Source organism: Microcebus murinus, chromosome 16 (assembly GCF_040939455.1).
Source record: "Microcebus murinus isolate Inina chromosome 16, M.murinus_Inina_mat1.0, whole genome shotgun sequence".
NCBI lineage: Eukaryota > Metazoa > Chordata > Mammalia > Primates > Cheirogaleidae > Microcebus > Microcebus murinus.
Window position 1 is genome coordinate 10894934 of NC_134119.1, and position 22633 is coordinate 10917566.

General features: G+C 59.8%; 2 long non-coding RNA genes across 2 annotated transcripts; one reads left to right on the forward strand and one right to left on the reverse strand.

The window, feature by feature from the left end:
- Nucleotides 1-2707: 2707 nt before the first annotated feature.
- LOC105872280 (uncharacterized) lies at nt 2708-8838 on the reverse strand. Its single transcript, XR_012912527.1, has 3 exons — nt 8734-8838; nt 3069-3438; nt 2708-2930 (listed from the first exon to the last, which is right to left on the reverse strand). It is a non-coding gene; the product is annotated as an uncharacterized LOC105872280 (long non-coding RNA).
- A 3070-nt stretch (nt 8839-11908) lies between these two features.
- Nucleotides 11909-20188, forward strand: LOC142876855 (uncharacterized). Its single transcript, XR_012923683.1, has 4 exons — nt 11909-12110; nt 13110-13315; nt 14125-14259; nt 19869-20188. It is a non-coding gene; the product is annotated as an uncharacterized LOC142876855 (long non-coding RNA).
- The last annotated feature ends 2445 nt before the right edge of the window (nt 20189-22633 follow it).

Here is a 22633-nt window from a genome sequence, read left to right on the forward strand (position 1 = left end):
GGACGGGAGACGTGTGGGAATCTGGACACAGTCGGAGGCAGAGCAGGCGGGACGTGCTGCTGGGGCAGGTGTGGGGGCAGGTGTGGGGACAGGTGTGGGGGGCAGGTGTGGGAGGCAGGTGTGGGGGCAGGTGTGGGGGGCAGGTGTGGGGGCAGGTGTGGGGGCAGGTGTCGGGGCAGGTGTGGGGGCAGGTGTGGGGGCAGGTGTGGGGGCAGGTGTGGGGGGCAGGTGTGGGGGCAGGTGTGGGGGGCAGGTGTGGGGGCAGGTGTGGGGGCAGGTGTGGGGGCAGGTGTCGGGGCAGGTGTCGGGGCAGGTGTCGGGGCAGGTGTGGGGGGCAGGTGTGGGGGCAGGTGTGGGGGCAGGTGTCGGGGCAGGTGTCGGGGCAGGTGTGGGGGGCAGGTGTGGGGGCAGGTGTCAGGGCAGGTGTCGGGGCAGGTGTAGGGGGCGGGTGTGGGGGGCAGGTGTGGGGGCAGGTGTGGGGGTTTAAGAGAGGGGGCGCCACAGGCAGGTGGCGGTGCGATGTTCTGAGCTGGGGAAGACGCACACCCCTCTGATATGGGGGGAGGAGCGTGCCGTTGAGACGCTGAGGGACAGACTGATGGAGACCAGGCAGACTGGTGAAGATCTCGAGGGACCCCGTAGCTGAGCTCACGGGGCGTGGGCCAGGTGACAGCGTGAGGGGCCGCTGGCCCAAACATGGGTGGGAGGGAGGAGGAGAACCAGACCCCCAGCACCTGCAGCCTGGGAGGGCGGGACTCAGGAGGGGGAGGGGCCTGGGGCCAAACACGGCCATGAGGACAAGCCAGAGGAGGCGCACAGCCAGGCCCTCCGTGCAACCTGGGGGTGGGTGTCAGCGAGACTCCGGCTGGTGGCCACCCAGCCATGCTCCTGTCACCGTCAGATCGCACATTTCTTCCGAGTAGCTGCAGAGGCTGAATCCTGATGGGCCTAAGTCAGCAACGGGAATTCCTTTCTGACTTAAAGGTAAACATGTGACTCCATTGTCACATGGGACCCCAGGGGGAGTCTGCTAGGACATCTAAGAAATATTGTCCTGCTTGATTAAAAAAAAGGGGGGGTGGGATCCTGGAAGAGAAAGTTCCCTTTTCTGCCCATCCCCTTCTCTTCCCGGTTAGGATGTGATCTTGTGGGATGTGATGTCTAGTGCCACAGCAGCCATTAGGATCCATGAGGACAAGAGATGTGAAGAAATGCTAACCTAGAATTCAGGTAACCCATCCTGAAACAGCCCCACAGTGGACTTCTTGTTATAAGGTGTAATTAAAGGAACTCCGCTGCTCCAGTCATAGAAGGTGGCTTAATTGGGACAAGAGGAAAATGGGAATGAACCCTGAGACAGGAGAGAAAATAGAGAGGGGGAAGGATAAAAAGGCCCAAAAAGGAGTCAAAATCCTCCAGGCGCAGGGCCTAGGGCGTAGCAGGGCCCGCAAGTGTGAGTTCCTGTCTCTGCAAACAGTAGGCGCTCCTCTGAGGCTGCTCTTGTTCCCTGAGCACCTACTCTGTACCAGGCCCATCTCCAGGCCCTGGGCGTCTCCATTAGCTCATCTAATCTGCACAACAGCCCGGGGGAGGCTTCCCTGCTCCCCAACTCCCAGCTTCCCGGCCCCACACTCGACTTGGAAGTGCCGGGAGGACCCCCTCAGACCCACCTCGCCCACCCCCGCTGAGCGCTGACCATGCCCTCCACCTCCGCTTGCACACTCCCAGGAACGGGGCGCTCACTCTCTGAGGGCCCCGGCTCCCCAAGTTCTTTGTCCCGTGTGGCAAGTGCTTAGGACTCCCTGGGCCTCATTCATTGGCCTCTGTAAAAGGCACTAGTCCCGGCCCCTCCCCCAGGCGGGTGGCGGGGACCCAGGAAAGAGCCGAGCCAGTGCCGGCCTGGAGCTGGGGCTCGGTGAGCGGGAGCACGATTATCGCCGCCATATGTGTCCTGGTGCACAAGGCGGGCCCGCCGCCTGCTGGAGCCCGGGTCTGTCCCGGTTTGGGAGCCGAGGTACCTGGAGTGTCCCCAGGTCCCCACCCAGGAGCTGGAGGAGGAGGAGGGAGGACCCGGCCTCCTGGGCCCCGCCCGCCACCTTGCCCTGCGGCCCCTGGCCCTGCCCGCCAGGCCGCCTCCTCTCTGAGGACCCATTGTTCCCGCCTGGCTCGGCTCCAGGGCCCCGGCCCTGCCCAGGTCCCCACTTACCTCCAGGACCCCCCACCCCGGCTCGGGCTGCCCCACGCGGCCCTGAACTGGGTGCCAGACCCGGCAGTGGGGACGGGAGCTCGAGCCCCAACTCCGCCACTTCCCAGCTGTGTGCCCTCGGGCGCTTCACCTCTCTGAGCCTCAGTTTCCCCCCTTGTTAAGTGGGGTGGCAGGGCCTTGAGGGGTGCAGTGAGGATTCTGAGAATGTGGGGATGGCTCAGGGCACGTCAGCCCCCACCCTCTGCTCCCCACGGGCCTGGAGGACAGAGCCCAGGACAGCAAATGCAGGGCCGGGCAGGGGCAGAGCACTGGACGGGGAGTCCAAGGCCAGGGTCCTGTCTCCAACCCCGCTGTGTGACCTCGGGCAGGCCGTGGGTAACTCTGGGCCCCAGCATGAGGGAGAGCAGCAGCTGGGATCCTCCTTCCTCCCCTGGAAGCCAAGGGGCGGGGCGGAGCCAAGTTTTCTTTTCATTTTTTTATTTTCGGCACAAAGGGCTTGAATGAAAACCAGCTGCAGAGACAGAGAATCCCATTGTGAAGGCACGGGGACTCCGGGCAGGCGGAAGAGGCAGCGTCTTGGGTGTTGGGCCGGGTAAACAGAGGCCAGGGGATTGGCCAGGGACACAGCTGGGACCCAGGGCTCCGCGTCTGGCACCTCCTACTTGCTCTCGGTCTCTGTGTGCGGAGGAAGGCAGTGTGCCCCCCTGTGCCTCAGTTTCTCCATCTGTGAAATGGAAATAATAATGGTTCTAGGCTGTTGAGTAGATGGACCGAAAGGCTCGGCACGGAGCCTGGAGCATAGCGAACAGTCACAACTATCCTTGCTGCCTTTCCTCTTGTTATTGCTGCCCCAGGAGCTCACCCTGCAAGGCCTGGCCCCCAGCGCGGCTCCCTTCAGCAGTTCCGGCGCAGGTTCCTCGAGCACCTGCCACGGCCAGTCTGGCGAGGCCGAGGTTCTAGGAGGAGGAAGACCTGAAACAGAGGACTTGCATGTGAAGGGCTCGGTACACAGTAGGCGCTCAGGGATCCCGTGCACCCGACAGCTGGCCCCAAACCTGCTCTGTGCCAGACTCCCGGTGGGCTCCAGGGTGCAGCCGTCGTGAGGGTCCCAGCCTGGGAGTCCGGCGGGGCTGGGGGACCGGCACGTGGAGCGGTGGCAGCTCCCGTGCTGGGGGGAGCCAGAAGGCCTCGGGAGCCAGGAGAGGTCAGGATGGGCTTCCTGGAGGAGGTGGCTACGGTAAAATAACATCTAGTCGGCATCATTGATATGTGCCCGGCGCTGCCCTCTTCACAACAGCCCCCTGCAGAGTCTCCTCCTTGCGTGCCCGTTCCACAGGTGAGAGACTGAGACCAGAGAGGTCCAGGGGGCTGCCTGAGGTTGCACAGCAAAGGCCCAGTGGAGCTAAGCGTCAAGCCCATAGTACAACTGTCACCCCTGGCAGAGCGCTCCGGCCCCCGGACTCTGCTCCACCCGTCCCTCCTGCCTGGCCCACCCTGTCCCCCGAGTCGCCTGGCAGGAACCGCCCCGCACGGCTCCTCTGAAGCTCCCCGCCCACGCCTCGGGCCCCCTGCAGCCGGGGGTGGGGAGGGGTGGGGGGTGGGGGGGATGGGAGCAGGGTGACGCAGGGACACACTCCCCATGGCAGCGCCTGGCTCGGTCCCCTCCCGGTAAAAAGGCAGGAGGGGAGCAGGCGTCCTCTGCACCCTCACTGCCACTCGCTTGATTCTCGAGGCTCAGTGAGGTCTGCACGGGGCCGCGCCCACTTTCCAGAGGGAAAAACTGAGGCCAGCAGGCCTACGTGATTCCAGACCCTGCACCGCCTCCTCCCCGCTCTGCTGAAGGAGCGAAGGGAACAGCCTCGGTTTGCCCATCTGTGATATGGGGGTAACAGGGGCCTGCGTCTCAGGGGTGCGGGGAGGGTGGAGAAGGAGGTGTCCACGGGGGCCTGGCCTCCCGGAAGCCCCCGCGGGTGGAGGTGTGGTTACCAACTGCTGTCGCTAGCCCGGGGGCGCCCTGCCAGGGCTGCAAACCTCCTGCGAGGAACCTGCCTGCCAGGGCCTCCGCGAGGCCTGAGCCTCCTCTCACTGTAATCTGGGGGGAAGGAAAATACCCCCAGCTGCCCTGCGGCCGTGGGGGGTAACCTGACGCCCCCCGCATGACGCCCCCAGGCCTTCGTCTGCTCCTGCCCAGATTATCCGTCCAAACCCGAAGCAGGGCTGGCAGGCACTCAATGCTCGCATTGTCCTGGCCCAGGCCCCCCGGGCCTCATCCTTCCTCCAGCTGGGGATCCGGCCCCCAGGAGGCTTCTCAGGGGAAACCAGAAACCCAGCAGGGCCCACAGGGTGGCCTCCCGAGCACCGGTCCCGGGCTAAAGCTCCGGCTTGTCACCTCTTCACACCTTCGCAGCCTCCCTGTGCAGAGGGGCTTGTGCTTTGCCCATTTTCCAGATGGAGACACTGAGGCCTGGGGAGTCGAGTCATCGCTCAAGTTCATGCAGCGGAAGTGGCAGAGCTCAGCTCAGGCTGAACCGGGACCTGTCCCCAGGAGGGGAGGCCTGGGTACCCCGCGCCCTCAGCCGGAGCCAGGAGCCAGGAGCCAGGGGCGTCTAGCGGGCGAGAGATGAAGGAAACCTGTGCCGGGGGCAGGAGAGGTCATGGCTAAGGATTTGCCCTGAGTTCAAGTCCAGCTCCGTCCCCTGCCTTGCGCGAAGACCTGCTCCCCTCTGAGCTCTGCTTTCCTGAACTGTAAGAGGAGGGAATGGCTCCTTCCTCGTGGGCTGGGAGAGGACTCGGGCCCTCAGGTATGCGAAACGCTTCACAGGTAGTGAGCGCTCCATCTACAGGAGCTCGAAACCCAAGCTGCACCGCTGGTGAGGAGGGATCTGGCTCCCGCCTGCAGGTCTCACTCTGACACCCTGAGGACAAGGGGCTTCAATGGGGCCCTATATTGGGGGGGGGCGCGGGGACACTCCTTGGAGAACACCCCCTCCTGGGAGTTCTCTCTTCCCTGCCTCAGTTTCTCCACCTGGGGTGGAGGGGACACTCCAGGCCCCCGCCCTGCCCTGCTTACAGAGAATACTTGTGGGGCTTATCTTGTCGGGTTTCCCCACATCTACACTCGCAACTACTGGATCTGGGACTTGCCCCACGCGTCTAAATGCAACCGCTCTGTGTGCACCGCTTGATCTGGCTCACGGGCCTCTTTTCCGCGTTCCCTTTTCTGCAAGAGCCTGTTTCCCCGCGTTGGAAGGCGAGAATGGGCTCTGACACATTTCCCCTAAGAATGAAAATCCTCTCCAGACTGCGTCTGCCTGGACGAGGGACCGGCGTGTCTGCGCTTCTTCTGCACTTGGGGACCCCGCCGGACACCTCTTCCTCATCTGGCGTTTCTCGTTCCAGAACCCCACGCCACACAAGGCCTCGGACACCGAAGCTCCCAGTCGCCCTCTCCCAACAGCCGAGAGGCGGCGAAGACGGCCCACTGCCTGGCAATCGCGAATGGTTAGGCGAAATGCGTTCTGCCCAGGCAACAGAGCGGTGTCTGGCCATTTAAAAATGGTCTGATGCACGCTGCAACGTGGAGGGACCTCGGAAACATCAGGCAATTGAAAGAAGCCAGACACGAAAGGTCACATGTTGTATGATTCCATTCGTATGAAACGTCCAGTGTAGACAAACCCATAGAGACAGACACGGGCGGGCACTGGCGGGCGCTGGGGCAGGCAGGAGCGGGGCGTGACTGAGTAACAGGTGCGTCTCTCCGTCAGGGTGATGGGAATGTTCTGGAACCAGACGGAGCTGACTGCTGTAGACCATTGTGAGTGAGCCAAGTGTCGCTGAATTGTTCGCTCTAAAACGGTCAGTTTAACTGATGGTTCATTAAAGTGGTTGCTTTTATGTTGTGTGAATTCTACCTCAATTTGAAAACGTATGCAACATACACGTGTATATTCCTCCTCCTTCTTAAAACAAAGGTCGGATACTCTATACAATGTCCTGTGAACTTTTCAATTAAAACTGAATTCCAGAGGAAAGAATACTTGCACTGTAACAAACGATAATCAGAAGCGAAGAAGCAAACACGCGCCCGGTAGAGCTGCGCCGCGTGGTGGCTGCGTGACACTCCGCGGTGTGGGCGGCACGGAGCCGAGTCCGGGGTTTTTACTTTGGTTCTTTTTCCCCCTCGAAACACATACAGGCACTGCACACTCACACACAAGCTTTTATTCTGCCCTTACCCCAACCCTACATCCCCCCCCCATTTTCCAGATGAGAAAACTGAGGCCCAAAGAGGAGAAAGCCAGGAGGTGTCTGAGCCAGAACTCAGACCAGGCCCGCCCAACTCCCAGAGCCACTCGGGCCTGGGCTCGCTCGCTGGGCTCACGGCAGGGAGCGAGACTGGCAGAGGCACCTGCCCTCGGGGACCTGCCGTCCCAGCGGGAGAGACAGACAGGAAGCAAGATGACCCGGGGCTGTGGCCGGCTCCCACACGTGGGGGCTGCAAGGAGAAGCGAAGGGGAGACGCAGGCGCTCGGGAGGAGGGGAGGGAGCCGGCGCTGCGGCCTCCATCCAGTTGGCGGGACCGCAGGGCTGGAGAGCCGGGCCTGGCTGGGACATGAGGGGAAAGGGCCAGGCCAGGCCCCAAAGGGCTTGTAGCTGGCTGGGGGGCTGGGCTTTATTCAGAGAGTAATAGGGAGCCATGGAAGAGTCTGGAGCATGGCGGCGTGGAGGTCAGACGCGGGTTTTGGAAAGCTCCCTCTGGCTTCTCCAGGGGAGGCGGGGGGCAGGAGAATGTGTCAGTGGTGGCTCAAGCCGGGGTTGACACAGAGTTGGAGAGAAGCTGCCCAATGCTAGCTGACTGGGACAGGGCTGGGGAGAGGACTGGCCCGCCTCCCCACCATCTGGCACCCCTGAGTTTAGGGCCCCTCGGAGGAAGCCGGCCCTCAACTGCCCCAGAGAAAGTGCCAGGAGGGAAGCAGAGCCCTGCTGACTCGGGGCCTGGGCCTACCGACTTCCCTCCTGGGGAGACATAAGCTCAGACGATGGGGCAGAGAGCCACGCTGGGCCCGGAGCAAATAAATAATTACAACTGTGCTAAGTGACAAAAGGTGGTTAACAGGGTGACCTGACTCAGGGGGGCAGGCATCAGGGAGGGCTTCCTGGAGGAGGTGATGTTTGCCAGAATCGGAAGTAGGTGTTTAACTAGGCTGAAGACAAAGGGAAGAGCATCCCAGACAGAGGGAACAGCACCTGCAATAGCCCTGTGTCTGGAGGCAGCTGGATGAGGTCAAGTTTCTAAAGGGAGGCCTGGCTGGGCAGAAAGAGCCCACTGTGTGCCGAGCCGGGGGCCGACAGCGGCCATGCCCGAGCCAGGAACACGCCTCGCCTGGGCCGGCACACACGTGAGCCAATAGAGTAATAAGCATATTTAGAATAGAAATAAAGGAAATCCCAGAAATTGTTATTCTCTTTGGAGAGACGAGGAAGTCTGAGCTCAGAGAGCAGAGAGCTTATCGACTTTGCGAGTCGTGCACAAGCAAGGAGGGTGCAGGCGGCTCCCAGCCAGCGCCAGCCAGGGGCCGGCCTTGCCCCAGCTGGATGGGGCCCTGGGTGGGGCGGAGGGCGGCTGGGGACGCAGAGGCAGGAGTGATGGGTGACAGAGGGGAGGACAGGTAGGGGAGGAGCCAGAGGAGCGAGGGAGGCAGAGAGGAGGACAGAGAGGAGGAGGGACAGGGAGGAGGAGGGGAGACATCAGCAGAGAGGAAGGAGAGAGAAGAGAGGGGAGGGGGAGGGCAGGGGAGAGGGCAGGGAGGAGCCCCCAGTCTTGAACTCTGAGATCTTGCAAAGGTTCCAAGGTCTGATTGTAAACCTCCGAGGCTCCCTCCTCCACTAAGCACAGGTTGAGCACCGACTGCATATCGCACGCCGACACTGTTCCAGGCACTGGGCACCGCGGTGCGACCACGTCCCGCTCGCTGCTGGGACTGAGGCTCTGCGGGATGTGCCCAGGGGTGCGTAGCAAAGGGCTCGGGGTGTCAGGAAGCCCCACTGCCAGGGTGGGCAGGGCAGGCTGCTGGGGCCCTCGCGGGGCCTCTGAGCAGGTGGGGGCTCCGAGCGGGGAGGGATGGGGTCTCCGCATGGCTGCGTGGGGGGCCTGAGTGGAAGTGGGGGCCCAGGCAGGAGGTGACTGCAGGGGTGCGGGCAGGGTGACTGGAATGGACCAGGCTGCGTCCCGGGGCCAGGGGTGTGGCTATGAAGGAACCCAAAGCCTGGAGCCTTCAGGTGGGACAGGGCCCTGTTTCTACGACTCTCCTCCTTGGGCACCCACGATCCCCTCCATGTGGCGTGCTGCGCCCACCCCCGCCTGCCTCGCAAAGGCTCCAGAGAGTTCCGGGACTGGGCGCTTCCTGCCACAGAAGGGCTTGCAGACGGAGAGGAGAAGAGGAGGGAAGGAGAGGGGCGGGCGGGAGGAAGGAGGAACATGCACCCTCCCGTGCCAGCCACACCCACCCGCCCCCCACACTCACCTTCCAGAAACCCCTTCCAGAATGGGGGGCAGAGACGCTCCCCAGCGAGAAGGCCCGAGGGCCCATTGCCACTTTAGGAAACATTGGAAGTAAGTGATTCATTTCTACCGGAAATGAGAAGAAAAAATGGTAAGAATAGCAGCCGCTGCTCCTGTGGACCAGCAGCTTGCCAAGGGCTTCCCAGATATCATTAGCACTTCTATTTTTATGAATTGTGTATTTGGATTACAAAATTAAGAGGCTCATTGTAAAAAAAAAAAAAAAGAGAGAGAGAGAGAAAAAGGAAGAGGAGGAGGAGGAAGAATTCTAACATCACGGAAATATTAACTCACTCCCCTCCCATCACACCTCCCCACTGCCCGGGAACACTCAGGCTGTGCCTGCCTCAGGGCCTTTGCACTGGTTCTCTCTTCATGGAATGTTCTTACCTGAGAGCCAGCTAGCTACCCGGCCTCTCTGCTCACAGCGTGGAGTGCACACGCAAGGAGGGTGCGGGCGGCCCTCCACGCAGCAGCCCCGCGCCACACCTGTGATCTCTCTGCCCAGCACCCAGTGCTACCTGACATATGGGCTTCCTGTCGTCTGCCACTGATAGATTCTGTCTGCCATCATGGGCCTCATCACCTGCCCGTGACGGCAGGGACTCTGTCTGTTTTGTCACCTGCCGTTTCCCCAACGTCTGAACAACTCCTGGCGCACAGCAGGTGTTCAGTAAACATTTGTTGCATGAGTGAGTGAATAAATGTGTCCCTCCCCAGCCAGACCAGGAAGAGTTTTCTGAGAGCTGCGACGGGGTCCTCTTTGTGTCTGGCACGCAGTAGGCATTTGTGGAATGGACAGACGGACGGACGGATGGACAGATACATTGGAGATGGGCAGAGCCATCAGGAAATGAGAGGGAGTGAAGCAAGGAAAATAAACAAGGAGAACAAGAAAGAAAAGGAAATGTCATTGATCCAGGCTCCCCGAGTGCCTGGCCTGGCCTACGCCCACCCCAAGTTTCGGCTCATGAAATGCTCCTTGGGAGGCCGAGGCGGGCGGATTGTTCGAGGTCAGGAGTTCAAAACCAGCCTGAGCGAGACCCCGTCTTTTCCAAAAATAGAAAGAAATTAATTGACCAACTAAAAATATATATACAAAAAATTAGCCGGGCATGGTGGCGCATGCCTGTAGTCCCAGCTACTCGGGAGGCTGAGGCAGGAGGATCATTTGAGCCCAGGAGATTGAGGTTGCTGTGAGCTAGACTGATGCCCTGGCACTCACTCTAGCCTGGGCAACAAAGGGAGACTCTGTCTCAAAAAATAAAATAAAATAAAATAAAATAAATGCTCCTAACACCCCATGAAGGAGGCTCTCTTTTAAGCCCATTTTCCAGATGAGAAAACTAAGGCTGAGCTTCCCATGGCCAGGAAGGGGCAAAGCAGGCCTGTGTGCCTCCAAAGCCAGTGTTCCACACTGAGTGTGCCGGGTCCCTGCATGCCGCCAGCATCGGCTGGGCACCTGCTGTGTGCGAGGCACAGGTGAGAGCTGGCCGGCAGGACCGTGGGCCTGGGGCTGTCGGGCTTTCGACATTCATGAGAGAAGCTGGGTGTCCATGTTTTTATGTGAAATTTCTTGCTATTCAAAGCTGGCAACCAAATCAGAATTTTAGAAAGCACTGTGCAGGCCAAAGAACCACATGCTTGCCCGAGACTTTCGGCCTAGGCTTGGGAACGAGGACATCATTGGGGATGGGGCAGGCAGAGAAGGCTTCCTGGAGGAGGTGGAAGAGTCTGGGCCGTGGGTCTGAGAGGAGGGGCCCTTGTGTGAGGAGGAGCAGGGGGGGCCTTGGGTTGGGTCACCCCAGGCCACACTGGGGGCCAGGACAGGGCCACCCAAGAAGCCTTGGAAGAAGAGACGCAGCAGGTCACTCCAGATTCTGCCTCGGCCCCACCACCACCACCACGCTTCCCCTCGGTCCCCATTGGCCCTCTGGGATCTGAGCTGCCTGGGACGTGCAGAAGACGCTGTGTCCTTGTGACTCCCATCAGAGCTGGCTGGGGGAGGTGTCGAGGTACCTGCAAGGCGGCTGGATGGACAGGTAACAGCGCGTGCCTGAGACCTTCTATCCACTGGTTGTCAGCGACAACACAGCCGCGAGCAGAGAATGTTGGAGAATCAAAACACAAATGTCCTGCCTTTAAAGGAAATCGCAACATTTAAGCTAAATGCCTTTGGAATATAATGCTACATCAACCATTCGACCATAAGGTGACTTCTTTTCTTAGTTGCGCATAAATTCTATTTAATGCAACATGTAGATACGTTTTAATGTTTGGCGATTGGGCCCGCTTCCCTTCACCACTTACTGGGCGGGAGACTCTGGGTAAGGCATTAACTTCTCTGTGCCTCTGTTTCCTCATCTGTAAAGTGGGGTTGAGGAGGGAACCAATGTCTAGGGCTGCTGTACGTGCGGCCTAAAGGAGGGGATGCCTGGTGAGCTCTCAGAAAGCTCTGGGGGCGAAACAAGCGCTCAGTAAGTGGCGGTGATAATTAAGCTTATCAATTTAGTGACACAGCACTATTTCGAATCACATTATGAAACATAATGGATTCTGGAGACATCCGTAGGAACTCGCGTTTGGCTAAATATAACTACAGATGTTGCATATAGAAAATGTAGAGACGTGTATACATGCTCAGGTTAGTATGCACACGTATGCTTCTTTGCTCTATCAGCTGAAAAGATCTAAAAGCAATGACACCCCAGTGGCAATGAGCACACCTGGCCCCCAGATTTTGGTTTCTAACACCATTCTCCAATGAAAGGAACCAAGGTTCCTTGGAGAAATGGCCGACCCTAGGATTATGGCAGGAAATATACAAGAGGAACCTGGAGCAAGTTGTAGTGCCAGGAAGCGAGGTCGTGCTCAGAGAAAACCGCGTCCACGGGGTCTGCCAAAGGGGCAGGCGCCAAGGGAACGAGTCCCCACAGGCCAAAGGTGGAGCAATTTTGAGCAACTCCACTCTAAAGGAGGGCACGTAAGTCCTCACTCCGAAGGTGTCGGCTGCAGACGGTGGCTTCTTCCCAAAGCGTACACTACGGAAAGAGGAAAAAGCAAAAACCTGGGCCGGGCAATCAAGGTCAACGGCAGCAGTGGAAAGTCACGTTGATGGTACGTACCCTCCATACGCTGCGATGAAAAGGGCATCTCACCTCTGAGACCTTCCTCCCGAAAACCCACAGCCGCAGTCTCGCCGTGAAAACCAGCAGACACGCCGCAGTAGAGGGGCAGCCTGCAAACCCGGGACCCGCTTCCCCAGCCGCCACGGTCATCAGAAACAAGGGGAGTCTGAGAAACTGTCGCAGACAAGAGGAGCCTAAGGGGACAGGGCATGTAAGTGTAAGGTGACATCCTGGACGGGATCCTGGAGCAGAGGAAGGACGTTAGGTGAAAGCTGGGGAAACGTGAATAGCTCTGGACTTTAGCTGGCAATAACGCGCCCACCCTGGGGCGTGCACCAGCAGTGCAAGGTGTCACTAACAGGGGGAGCCGGGTGTGACGTACTGCCTTTTCCCTTTTCCGACTCATCTAAAACTGCTTTATTTTAAGAGGACATTAAGAATGATGTCTATTCCTTTTCTTTAAGGGAGGGAGTGAGGAAGGCAGTTCAGTTTCTTCTTCCTTTTTTTTTTTTTTTTTTTTTTGAGACAGTCTCACTCTGTCGCCCTGGGTAGAACGCAGTGTCATCATCATAGCTCACAGCAACCTCAAACTCCTGGGTTCAAGCAATCCTCCTGCCTCAGCCTCCCCAGTAGCTGGGACTACAGGTGCGAGCCACATGCCTGGCTAGTTTTTCTGTTTTTAGCAGAGACGGGGTCTCGTTCTTGCTCAGGCTGGTCTGGAACTCCTGAACTCAAGCGATCCTCCCGCCTCAGCCTCCCAGGGTGCTAGATAATGTCTATTCTTAGCGACTGGATTCTTTTTCCAATATGCTTTTGCCCACTCGCCCGCAGTTCATGGAATGACTTTTCACACCTGGCCGGTGCGTCTTGCACGCTGGAGTCTCTGTCCCTGCGCCTGTCGTTCCGTGGATCCCAGCCTCAGGTTTCCAGATCCCGGTGGTTTCGCCTCTGGCTCGATGGGACGCGCCCATTTGTGAAACTCTGTCTGTGCTGGGATCGCGCCTCGAGCCGAAGGGCCCATTCTCCTGACACTGGAGTAGCCGTTTGGCCAGTTGACCCTACAGAAGCCTGCCGTTCGCCTCCACGCGCGGCACTGCCACTGTGGGCTCAAGCCCGCAGGAGTCATCACTCCGTCTGGGTTAAATTCCTTTCTTCCCTCCTTTCTTCCAATTCCATCGCCTCGAACGGCATCCCTCTGCCCTGCTTCCAGCTCCGGGCTCCCGTCTGAGAAATGGTGCAAAGACACCACCCAGGTCGGCCTCTGCAACAGAGAATTCTCTGGTTCAACACGCCTGTAGCACCTCAGACGAGAAACTCTGCGGTAAAGTAAGCGGTGGACCCCAAACCTCTGCCACCCCCCATATCTCCTTCCTGGCCCCAAGGACAGCTGACACTGTCGGGACGAAAGGGCAAAGGGTAAGCACATGGCAAGACACCCATTTCTCAGAAAGTCTGGGTTAGGAGTCAGGGGACCTGGGTGCAAGTTTGTCTCTGACTCACAGTTCACCTTTGGCCACTCACTTCCCCTCGTCTGGACCTCAGGTTCCTCATCTGGGAGTCAGGGGGTTGGACCAGCTGATCTTCCAAGCCCTCCCCAGTTGACACTGTGCTGCTGAAATCAGGGCTGGTGATATCACGCCTCCTCCCCGGGCCACCTTGCTCTTCCCACAAGCACTGGAGTCCGGGGACGATGGCTGCATTCGCAACTAACAAACTCACATTTGTCTATAACACACTGAATTTGCATTTAACAAATTGCATTTAACAAATTGAGATGCCTTTGTGTTTCTTTGTAAAAAGCAAGCTGTGGTGGAGGTGTGTGCAGGTGCTTTTCTTCAAGTTTGCTAGGTGCCCAAGCTCTGGGCTGGAAGTGAATCACAATGAGTTTGCATTTTGCGTATTGTAGTCACTCATAACCTTGGTCTTTGTTTATAATAATTGCCCTTGGAATGAAATTCAAATTCCCACCCTGCCTTCGAAGTCCTGCAGGATCCACTCCCTTCGTCTCTCTCCAACCCTCTCCCTTCCACTCACCCTGCTCCTGCCACGCTGGCCGCCTGCTGTTCTTTGAACCCACCTGCGTTGTTCCAACCTCAGGGCCTTGCCTTTGCGTTCCTCCCCTCAGCACCCCTCTCGTAGGTCACGGCTGCTTTCCAGGAGGGCCTCCCTCGCTGCCCTATTTAAAGAAGTCCCCGGTCACTCTCCCTGCTTTATTTCCTTTTCAGCCTTTACCGCGATCTGCAGTGATGCCGTTTGCTTGCCCAGCATCTGCCCGTCCCGGCAGACTGTCCGCTCCACGCCGGCGAGGATCATGTCTGCTTTGTTCTGTGATGTGATCTCGACGCTCTGCCCTGCCTGACGTAGGTCCCGACACACACTGCTTAAATAGATGAGAGAATGAATGAATGAAACTGGAGTCATAGAAATCCTCAGCAGGGCTCTAGTCTGCATCTGGATAGCTGGCGTTTATTGAGCACCTACTACATGCCAGGCGTTTATTGAGCACCTACTACATGTCAGCCACTGTGCTGTTGCCTCCTCCCTGGTTCAGGGGGTTTTATGGTCTCCATTCTGCACGTGAGAAGACCAAGGCTCCCAGGCCTCAGAGCCCCAAAGGGTAGAGCTTGCCTTGAAACAGCCTGGGGACCCCAGTGTTTGGGCTCCTTGCACACTACCAAGTTCCCCAGTGTGAGACACAGGGAGGGAGCCAAGCCCTGCCCCTCCCGCACACACACCCCTTGTCCACGGCAGAACCTTCTAAATACCTTTCCTGTCCCACCACCTGGTGGGGCCCCTGGGGCCAGCACTGGGAACCCTGGCCTCGTGCCCGTCAGTGCCGGAGCCAGCTTGGGGAGTGAGGAGTCGGGACCAGCCCAGTACAGTGGTGGGCGACACAGGCCACTCGCCCCAAGTGGGACCCTGATGTCCACGGGGGCTCAGGGAAGCCAGGCACACTGGACCCTCTCCTGGACCCCCAGGGCTGGTCCCTGGGCACCATGCAGGGGAGGGGCCAAGGAGGCTAAACCAGCCTCAAGCCTCCCCGGGCTTCAGTCTATAACCCCATTTCCCAGATCTGAACACTGAGGCCCAGAGAGTTGCAGTATCTCAGCAAGGCTGAGAAGTAGCAGGGTGGGATTTGAACAGGGGAGGTACTCCTGTATACACTCATTTGTATCCACACACGCGTGTACACAGGCACACGTGTGGGTGGCTGTGGGCAGCCTGACTCAGCACAGACTCAGTTTCTCCATCTGCTCAGTGACCCCAGAGATTGATGTCTGCTGGGGACAGGGGTCTGGGCCCCTGCATTCCTCCCAGCCCCACCCTGGGCAGAGCAGCCCATGTGAGCCAGGCTGGGCACCGTGCCAGCTTGGGTGAGGGGAGGAAGGGGACAGAGGGTGGAGGCAGGCACACGGTCCCTCTGGGAGCCTTCTCGCTGGGGCACAGCTAACCCCAGGGCCCGGGCATAGCCCTTCCCTCGGGGTCATGCTCTCAGCCTGGTGTGAGCCAATGAGGACACAGCTGTGGTGGGCACAGCGTTGGGGACACAGCCGCCTACACATGTACAAAGGTAAAATCATCCCACAAGCCTCTCCAAGCTGCCCAGGCCCAGGGCCTGGTGATGCTGGGCCCAGGGCTGACTCCAGTAGCCCGCACCTGCCCTCAAGAGGCCCAGGGTGGGCGGAGAGGAGGGCAGGCAAACCAATAACCAAAACGCAGCCTGTAAGTCCTGAGTGCAAATTCCCCCTTGGACACTTGCTAACTGTGCATCCTCAGGCAAGTCTCTTGACCTCTCTGGGCCTCCATCTCCTTCCCAGGAGGTGACTGCACTTCCCACTCGGGGCTGGGTGAGACCCCAGCTCGTGGAGGCTTCCCACGGTCAAGGTCTGCTCTGAGAACAGGAGGAAGAGAAGAAGGGAGGGAGGACAGAGTCCCCTGGGGGCCGGGGAAGCCACAGTCCGCCTCCCCCTCCAGAGCAGGCACCTGCCCGGCCGGGCCTGGACCGGTGGGTCGGAGCGTGGCACAGAGGAGTGGGACAGGGCGCTGCAGGCAGAGGGCACAGCCCGGGCAAGTGACAGGCACGCCTCTCAAGCCCAGCCTCCGCCTCACCCTTCAGGCCTCAGGCAAAAGGCCTCCTCCTCCTCAGAGGGCCCTACCTGCTTGCTCGAGAGGGACTCCCACCCCTGCATTCCATGGAAGCAGCAGGCTCACTCCCCTCCTTGACCGCGTGGCGGTCCTCCTCATCGGTTCGTCATTTGTCTCCCCTGCCGAGCTCCCCCAGGCCAGGGACAATGTCTGCGCTGGTCACTGCTCTGTCCCCAGAGTCCAGCACAGCGCCTGGCACACAGCAAAGGCTTAAAAACACGTGGAGCACGATTCGAGCACATTCCTCCACCGCTCTGGGCCTCAGTTTCCCGATCTGTGAAAGTCAGCATGATAGCAGCACCCTCCTCATGGGGCTGTCGTGAGAGTCAATGAGTTACGTTCATAATGCCCTCAGAAATGTTGTAAGAGTGAAACAAGTTAATATTCGTGAAGCCTCAGAGCAGTTTCCTGCCTGGTGAACACGTAGGTGCTCTGCCAAAGCGCGTAAATAAAAAATACAGTGAATGAACGAAGAGAATCACAGATGCACAGATGCAGAAAGTGATGATATTAAAGCTCACCAAGCTGCATAGTTTGTAATGCTCTAGTTGATGTTCACATTGCATTCCCTATTTTATTTTTTCGCAACTTCTTATTTGGACAAATTTTAAACCCATAGAAAGTCAAAAGAATAGTACAATGAACAGCTCAATGTACCAGTTGTTAACTTCCCGTCTGTGTGCTTTCTCTCTAGGAGATGAAATGAGAAACACGGACATTTATACTTTTTTCCCCTTCTTTTTTTCTGATCCACGAGGAAGCAAGTTGAAGGCACCAAGGCAATTTACCCCTAACTCTTCAGCTGCTGGGATTTTTTTTTTTCAAAAAAATCTCTGACTCAACAGATATATGAATTCTCTGTAACCAATTGTAACCAGTTCCATGGTTTTACAAATCTGTAATTCTACAGATCTGCTAATCCCTGAATCCTTGAACCTGGAGACACTCAGTTCTAGAAACCGCCCTGCGGGATTCCCGGGCTCTGGCCGCTGCGGGGCCGCCAGCCTGGGGTTCTCGGCCCAGGCCCGGCGCGGCCCGGCTCAGCGCCCCTGGGCCCGAGTCCGCTTCCCAGAAGCCGACGCCCGGGACAGAGAAAGGGGAAAACCCAGCCGTGCCCGGCCCCAGCGCCACGCCAAGCCCTGCGAATGCCAAGTGGCACAGGGGCCCGGGTCACGGGCCCAAGGGTGAGACCCTGGCAGGGCCTCTCCCCAGGGTGCCCAGGCCATCGCAGGCCAGCTGGGTGAGGGGCGCATGGGCGGCCCCGCCCCCGCTCTGCCGGTGGGGCAATCGTCTGAGTCACCCCCACCTCATGACTCGCCCGCCACCACCACGGAGGCCTGTAATTACGGCCGCCTCCTCCTCCCGGGCTGGTCTTATCAGCCCATCGGGGCCAGCTGAGAAGGGGACGCCCGGCAGGTACCCCACAGCTGGTCCCAGGGCCCCACGGCACGCGATGCAGGCGTGTCGGGCCACAGGTGGCAGCTAGCCCCGAGCCCAGAGGCCGGCTGGAGGCCCCAGCAGTCCCACGGTTTGCGCCCTGAAACCCTGCCTCACGTTCCAGCATCCCAGCCCGTCTCCAGTTAAAGCGTGAACTGATCACGCACAGGACGTTGCTGAGGAATTCTCCAGAGCCCGGCTCCGGGTTAGGCGCCCCCGGGGCTCGGGAGTCCTGGCTGACCACGGCGCTCGTGGCTGCTGGTCAGCCCCTGGGTGCGTGCTGGGGACAGGAGGAGGGAAAGGACGCTGGTGGAGGGACAGGCAGCAAACCCGCCCTCACCTCCTCCCCTCCTCCCGCCAGCTGCCTTCTGACCCTGGAGGAAGGAACTCTGGTTCCCATTCTACAGATGAGGAAACTGAGGCTCAGAGAAGCCTCAGACCTACTCCCATCCTCCAAGTGGGGTAGCAGGGAGTGTGCTGCTGTTCCCAGGCTGGGGCGTCCCTCCGCCCCCCCCCCCCCGCACAGTGGGGACACCACCAAGGACAGTGCCACTGGAGGCTAAGGACAGCCCAGCGGCACTCAGACCTCCTGGGTTCAAATCCCAGCCTTAACCGCTCTGTGCCTCAGTTTCCCTGACTGTCCAGTGGAGACAATAGCAATGCCAACCTCATCCGGTTGTTGTGAGGATTAAATCCAGCACCTAATGAGATGCTTCCTGAAGGCACATAGTAGGCTCTTTCCTCCTCCTTTTGTAGGATCTCTCTTCCCTGGGTTGATGGCAGGCGGGGAGGACAGGATGTGTCTCAGCTCAGGGAGTCTGGCCCTTGTCACCCCTCACCCACACAGGCCTCTGGGAAGCTGTGCGGGCCCCGGGCTGCCCCCCATGCCAGGGTTGGGTCCCTAGGGCCAGCACCCCGAACCCCGCACCTCCGAGACACACACAGACACCTCTCCAGGCCTGCGGTGGGGCCGGCTGCTTTGCAATTATTAATACTTTCCTCCCTCCGTCCCTCCCCCAGACCTGCTCAACCAGTCTCCCCGCCAGCACGGAGCAGGCCTGACATTTGAACCAGCCATTATTCCCCCTCCTGCGGGAGAAGCGAGCAGGGAACGGGCCTGTGTCTTGGCGCTGGGGGGAGGGCACAGGCCGCCCACAGGCCCCTCCGACCCCTGGCGCAGCACCCAGCTCCGCGGGCAATGGCTCCTTGCCCCTTTCCTGAAGACCAGGTGAGGACAGAGAGAGAGAGAGAGATTAAGCCCCCGCCAAGAGGCAGGCAGGGTGGAAATCCTCGTGAACAGAGGCAGGAGTGTGGCTGGTTATGAGTCAACCCCGGGGTCTGGATTCATGTCCTGGCTCTGCCCTTTACTCGCTGTGTGGCCTTGGACAAGTCACTTCACCTCTCTGAACCTCCGTTTTTTCATCTGCAGAGCAGGGGTGATGAATCCCACATTGCAGAGTCGGTAGGACTTAAGAAGGCCCCATGTCCATCGGGGACACATGGGAACAGTCCTCCAGGCCAGGGGCTGCTCACGCCCGCTCCCCCCGGGAACCCAGAGGGGCTGGGCCACAGTGCGTGGGACACAGAACCCCCGGGGCCAAAGCCTAGAGGGCCAGTCCCATCTGCAGCCACACCCAGCCCCTGTCGTGGGGACAGGCCAGGGTATGCGCTCCCAGCTGCTCCTGGCTCCATGATTACTGTCTGAGGCCCCTCCCGCCACTCAGGGAGTCCCGCGGCCTCCAGCGCACCCAGCCAGGCCCGCTGCGGCCCGGGCACCCGCTCCGCAGGAGGCGAGGAGGGCGGCCAGGCCAGTGAGGAACCACCAAAGGCCTCAGAGCAGGGGCGGGACCTGGGCTGGGAAGGTCAAAAGGTCAAGTTCTCACATTCGAGAACTCACCAACTCTCCCCTTTACCCTTGTGGAGGACTAGAACAGCCGAGAGCTCAAGCTGTCTGGGTTCAAATCCAGGCTTCAATATTTGTAGCTATGCTGCCGTGAGCAAGTGACCATGCTTTTCTGCACCTCGATCTACCCATTTATAAATTGGGGGTGATAAGAGCCTAGAACTGTCAGGAGTTCAAATGCAGCTATCACTTGCGAGGCACTTAGTACAGTGCCCGACACATAGTAGGCGCTCAGCAAATGGATGCTAGTTGTAGTTTCTGCATCTACCAGGTAGTTTTGCTCCTCATTCTGTTCCCATTCAGGCCCATCTCCATATGAACTCCTATGCATCCCTCAAGGCCCTGTGCAATAGTCCCTCCTCCACCACAGGTAGAAGAGCTGATGCCTACGGGGTCACCCCTGGATTCCCAATGCCTGGTGAGGAGGGATGTGGGTGGGAATCTTCCTGTTTCTCTCTCTGACACAATTTCAACCAAAAACAGACACAGAAATCCCTACAGATGTGGAAGGAGCCTATCGTCCCCAGCCACACTTTGAAGATTTTCTCAGGCCACCATGAGAGCGAAGGACACTGCAGATCCAAAACCACAGAATTCAGGGCTGAAAATTCCTTTAATCAAATGAGTTATCGATTTAAAAAAAAAGGCGGGGTATCAAGTGGCCAGGTAAGAAGAAGGAAGCAGCTCTGTGTGCTGATCTAGAACAGTCTCCAAGATAAGTCGTCAAGCAAATTGAAAAACAAAACCGAGAAGAACAGGGTGTGAATAAACCGGCGCCACTCGCGTGGCAGGGTGGTGCGGGAGCTCAATGTGCATGTCTGCGTGTAGGCGCATACGTGGGCTCTGGGGAAGTCGCCGGCTCGCAGTGGCCGCTCTGGGGGGGCAGTCAGAGCCTGGGGCGGGGGAGGGCGGGATTGCTTTTCGCTCCGTGTCCTTTTGGATTCTGTAGCACTTGCTCACAGCAAGTGTTCAGACACAAGAACCTGAGTAAGATGTTTAGGGTCTTGGAAGTCACATGCTCCAGCACCAGGCCCCACCTGCTGCAGGAATGCCCCTCAGCACCTCTGACAGACTAGGCTTGGAGTGTTCCAGTGACGGGGAGCTCAGTACCTTACCTGCCAGCGAATGCGTCCGGGTAGCTGGGAAGGGCAGGTTTGGGCTCAGTGAGAGGAGGCAGAAATGTGTCTCTGGGACCACACAGGTGCCCTCCCCGGCCCCCAACAGTGGGCTGGGAAGTGAGTTCCGGTCTGGGAACCCACTCAGAGGGCCCGCCTGTCCCTGGGCTGAGGCAGGAGGTGGGCAGGGAGGCAGGGTGTGCTCCGCTGTGAATGGGGCCCCACGGGTGCCCCGAGCACAGCCGGCTTCCCAGAACACAGGGCTGTGACTCAGGGCCACGCAGCAGGGCCAGCCCAGGTGGCAGCTGGCGGGCCACCAGCAAACCCACGCCCTTCCCAGCCTCGAACCCCGGCAGGGCCTCTGTGGCCGGCACAAGCCACCTTGTGGCTGCTGTCCCCCTGGCAGAGGGGGGCAGGGAGATGAAGGCTCCGGCCAGACAGCCTGGTCCGGACCGGGGGAGCGAGCAGTGAGCAGAGCCCCAGCGTCTCTGCCCTCGCAGAGCCGCGCCGCCAGGCACCCTGGTGGGCTCGCTCACTGCCGAGAGTCCCGGGCTCAGAGCAGCCCTGGCGCCATCTGTGCTCAGCAAACGTCAGCCGCTGTTATTGTGGGGGCCCGGCCAGAGGGGCTCGCTGGCATCAGAGGCTCGAGGAGAAGGAAGCCCGGGGGCCCCGGCTCGCCCCCACGGCCGGCCAGCGGGCACGGAGGAACAGGCCGCCGGGGCGACTCCGAAGGGGCCTGGGAGCCAGTCCGTCAGCCCCGCACAGGCAGAAGTTTCTCTCTGTGTCGCTGGCGTGTCCCCGATGCCCGGAACGTGGCTGACACGCAGGCAGGCTGGGCCCCACGCGTGCGACTCTCGTCTTCACGCCGGCCCCTCGCTCAGAGGGGCCCACACTCGACTTGGTCACACACAGGGAGCCCACATTCAACCCGCCCGGCCTGGCGACTCCACTGCCAGCCGCACGGGCGGCACGTGTTGGTGACCGAGCGAGAGATCAGATGAGTGCTGCCGTGGTGTCGCTTCTCTCCTCACCCGAGGGCCGTGGACGGGGGTCTGCTCTCACGCGTGGGGAAGCCGAGCCTCGCGAGAGGAGCAGCTCCGCCCGGAATGGCCCGGCGGGGCTCACACCCAGGCCCAGCGGGCCCCGGAGGTCCTGCGGCCGCACAGCAGGGCAGCCTCTCTGTGCCAGGAGAGGCCACAGCCAGGCCGAGCGGCAGGCTCTGTCCTCCCCGGTGGAGCTGCCCTTCTTTCCTTTTCCCAGCCGGGGAAACTGAGGCCCAGCTCAGGATAGGAGCTGGCCCGGCTCAGCGAGGGTGCCTGCCCCGGAGGCGGCCTGGCCGGGTGCCCGGACAGGGGCGGGGGCCTCTGTGAATGGCTTCTCAGTCCCCACCGACCACAAGCGGGTTGGGCGAGAGGCGGCTGCTACCGCCCGCTTCCCCGCCAACGTGGGCCCAGACAATGGGCCTTTGTGCCGGCGTGGGCGGGTTGTCAAGGTGCGCGGCCCTGGCCCTGAGGGCAGGGGGCCAGGCCAGGGGGTCCGCGGGGGCCGGGCAATCCCGCAGAAGAGGGAGCAAGGCCTCCCGGAGACTCTCACCATGAAGGCCAAGGCACAGAGAAGGTGCAACGGGTACCCAGGGGCACACAGCACAGGGGCATCAGAAGCAATGTGGGAATCGGAACATCAGCCTCCCTCTCTCTGTGGCCTGAGTGTCCCCACCCTAAAGCAAGGGGCTTGGGCATCCCTGCAGGTGACACTTGCCCTCAGGAGGCCAGCAGAGCCAGAATCCCCCTTCTTCCTTATGTCACCTCACCATGTCCCCTTCCTCAGGGACTCAGCCCAAAGCCCCCCATCTCTGGGAGGACCCCCCCAGATTGCATCAGCCACAACACTGCTAGGAAAATGTCCCCCCCTCCAAAGCCCCTCCTGATGGCTCTAGAGCTCTGTCCCCCAGCAGGATCACGTGCCCCTCGGGAAGCCACCTGGCCAGGTAGGCTCCACGATACAGGAGAAAACTGAGGCTCCCAGGGTGGGCGGGGCTCACCCAAGGTCACCCTCCAGGATGCAGCCGTGTCCTGTGCAGTGAGACTCCAGAGATTTCTGACGGCCCCACTCCATCCTGTATGGGAGCCGCGG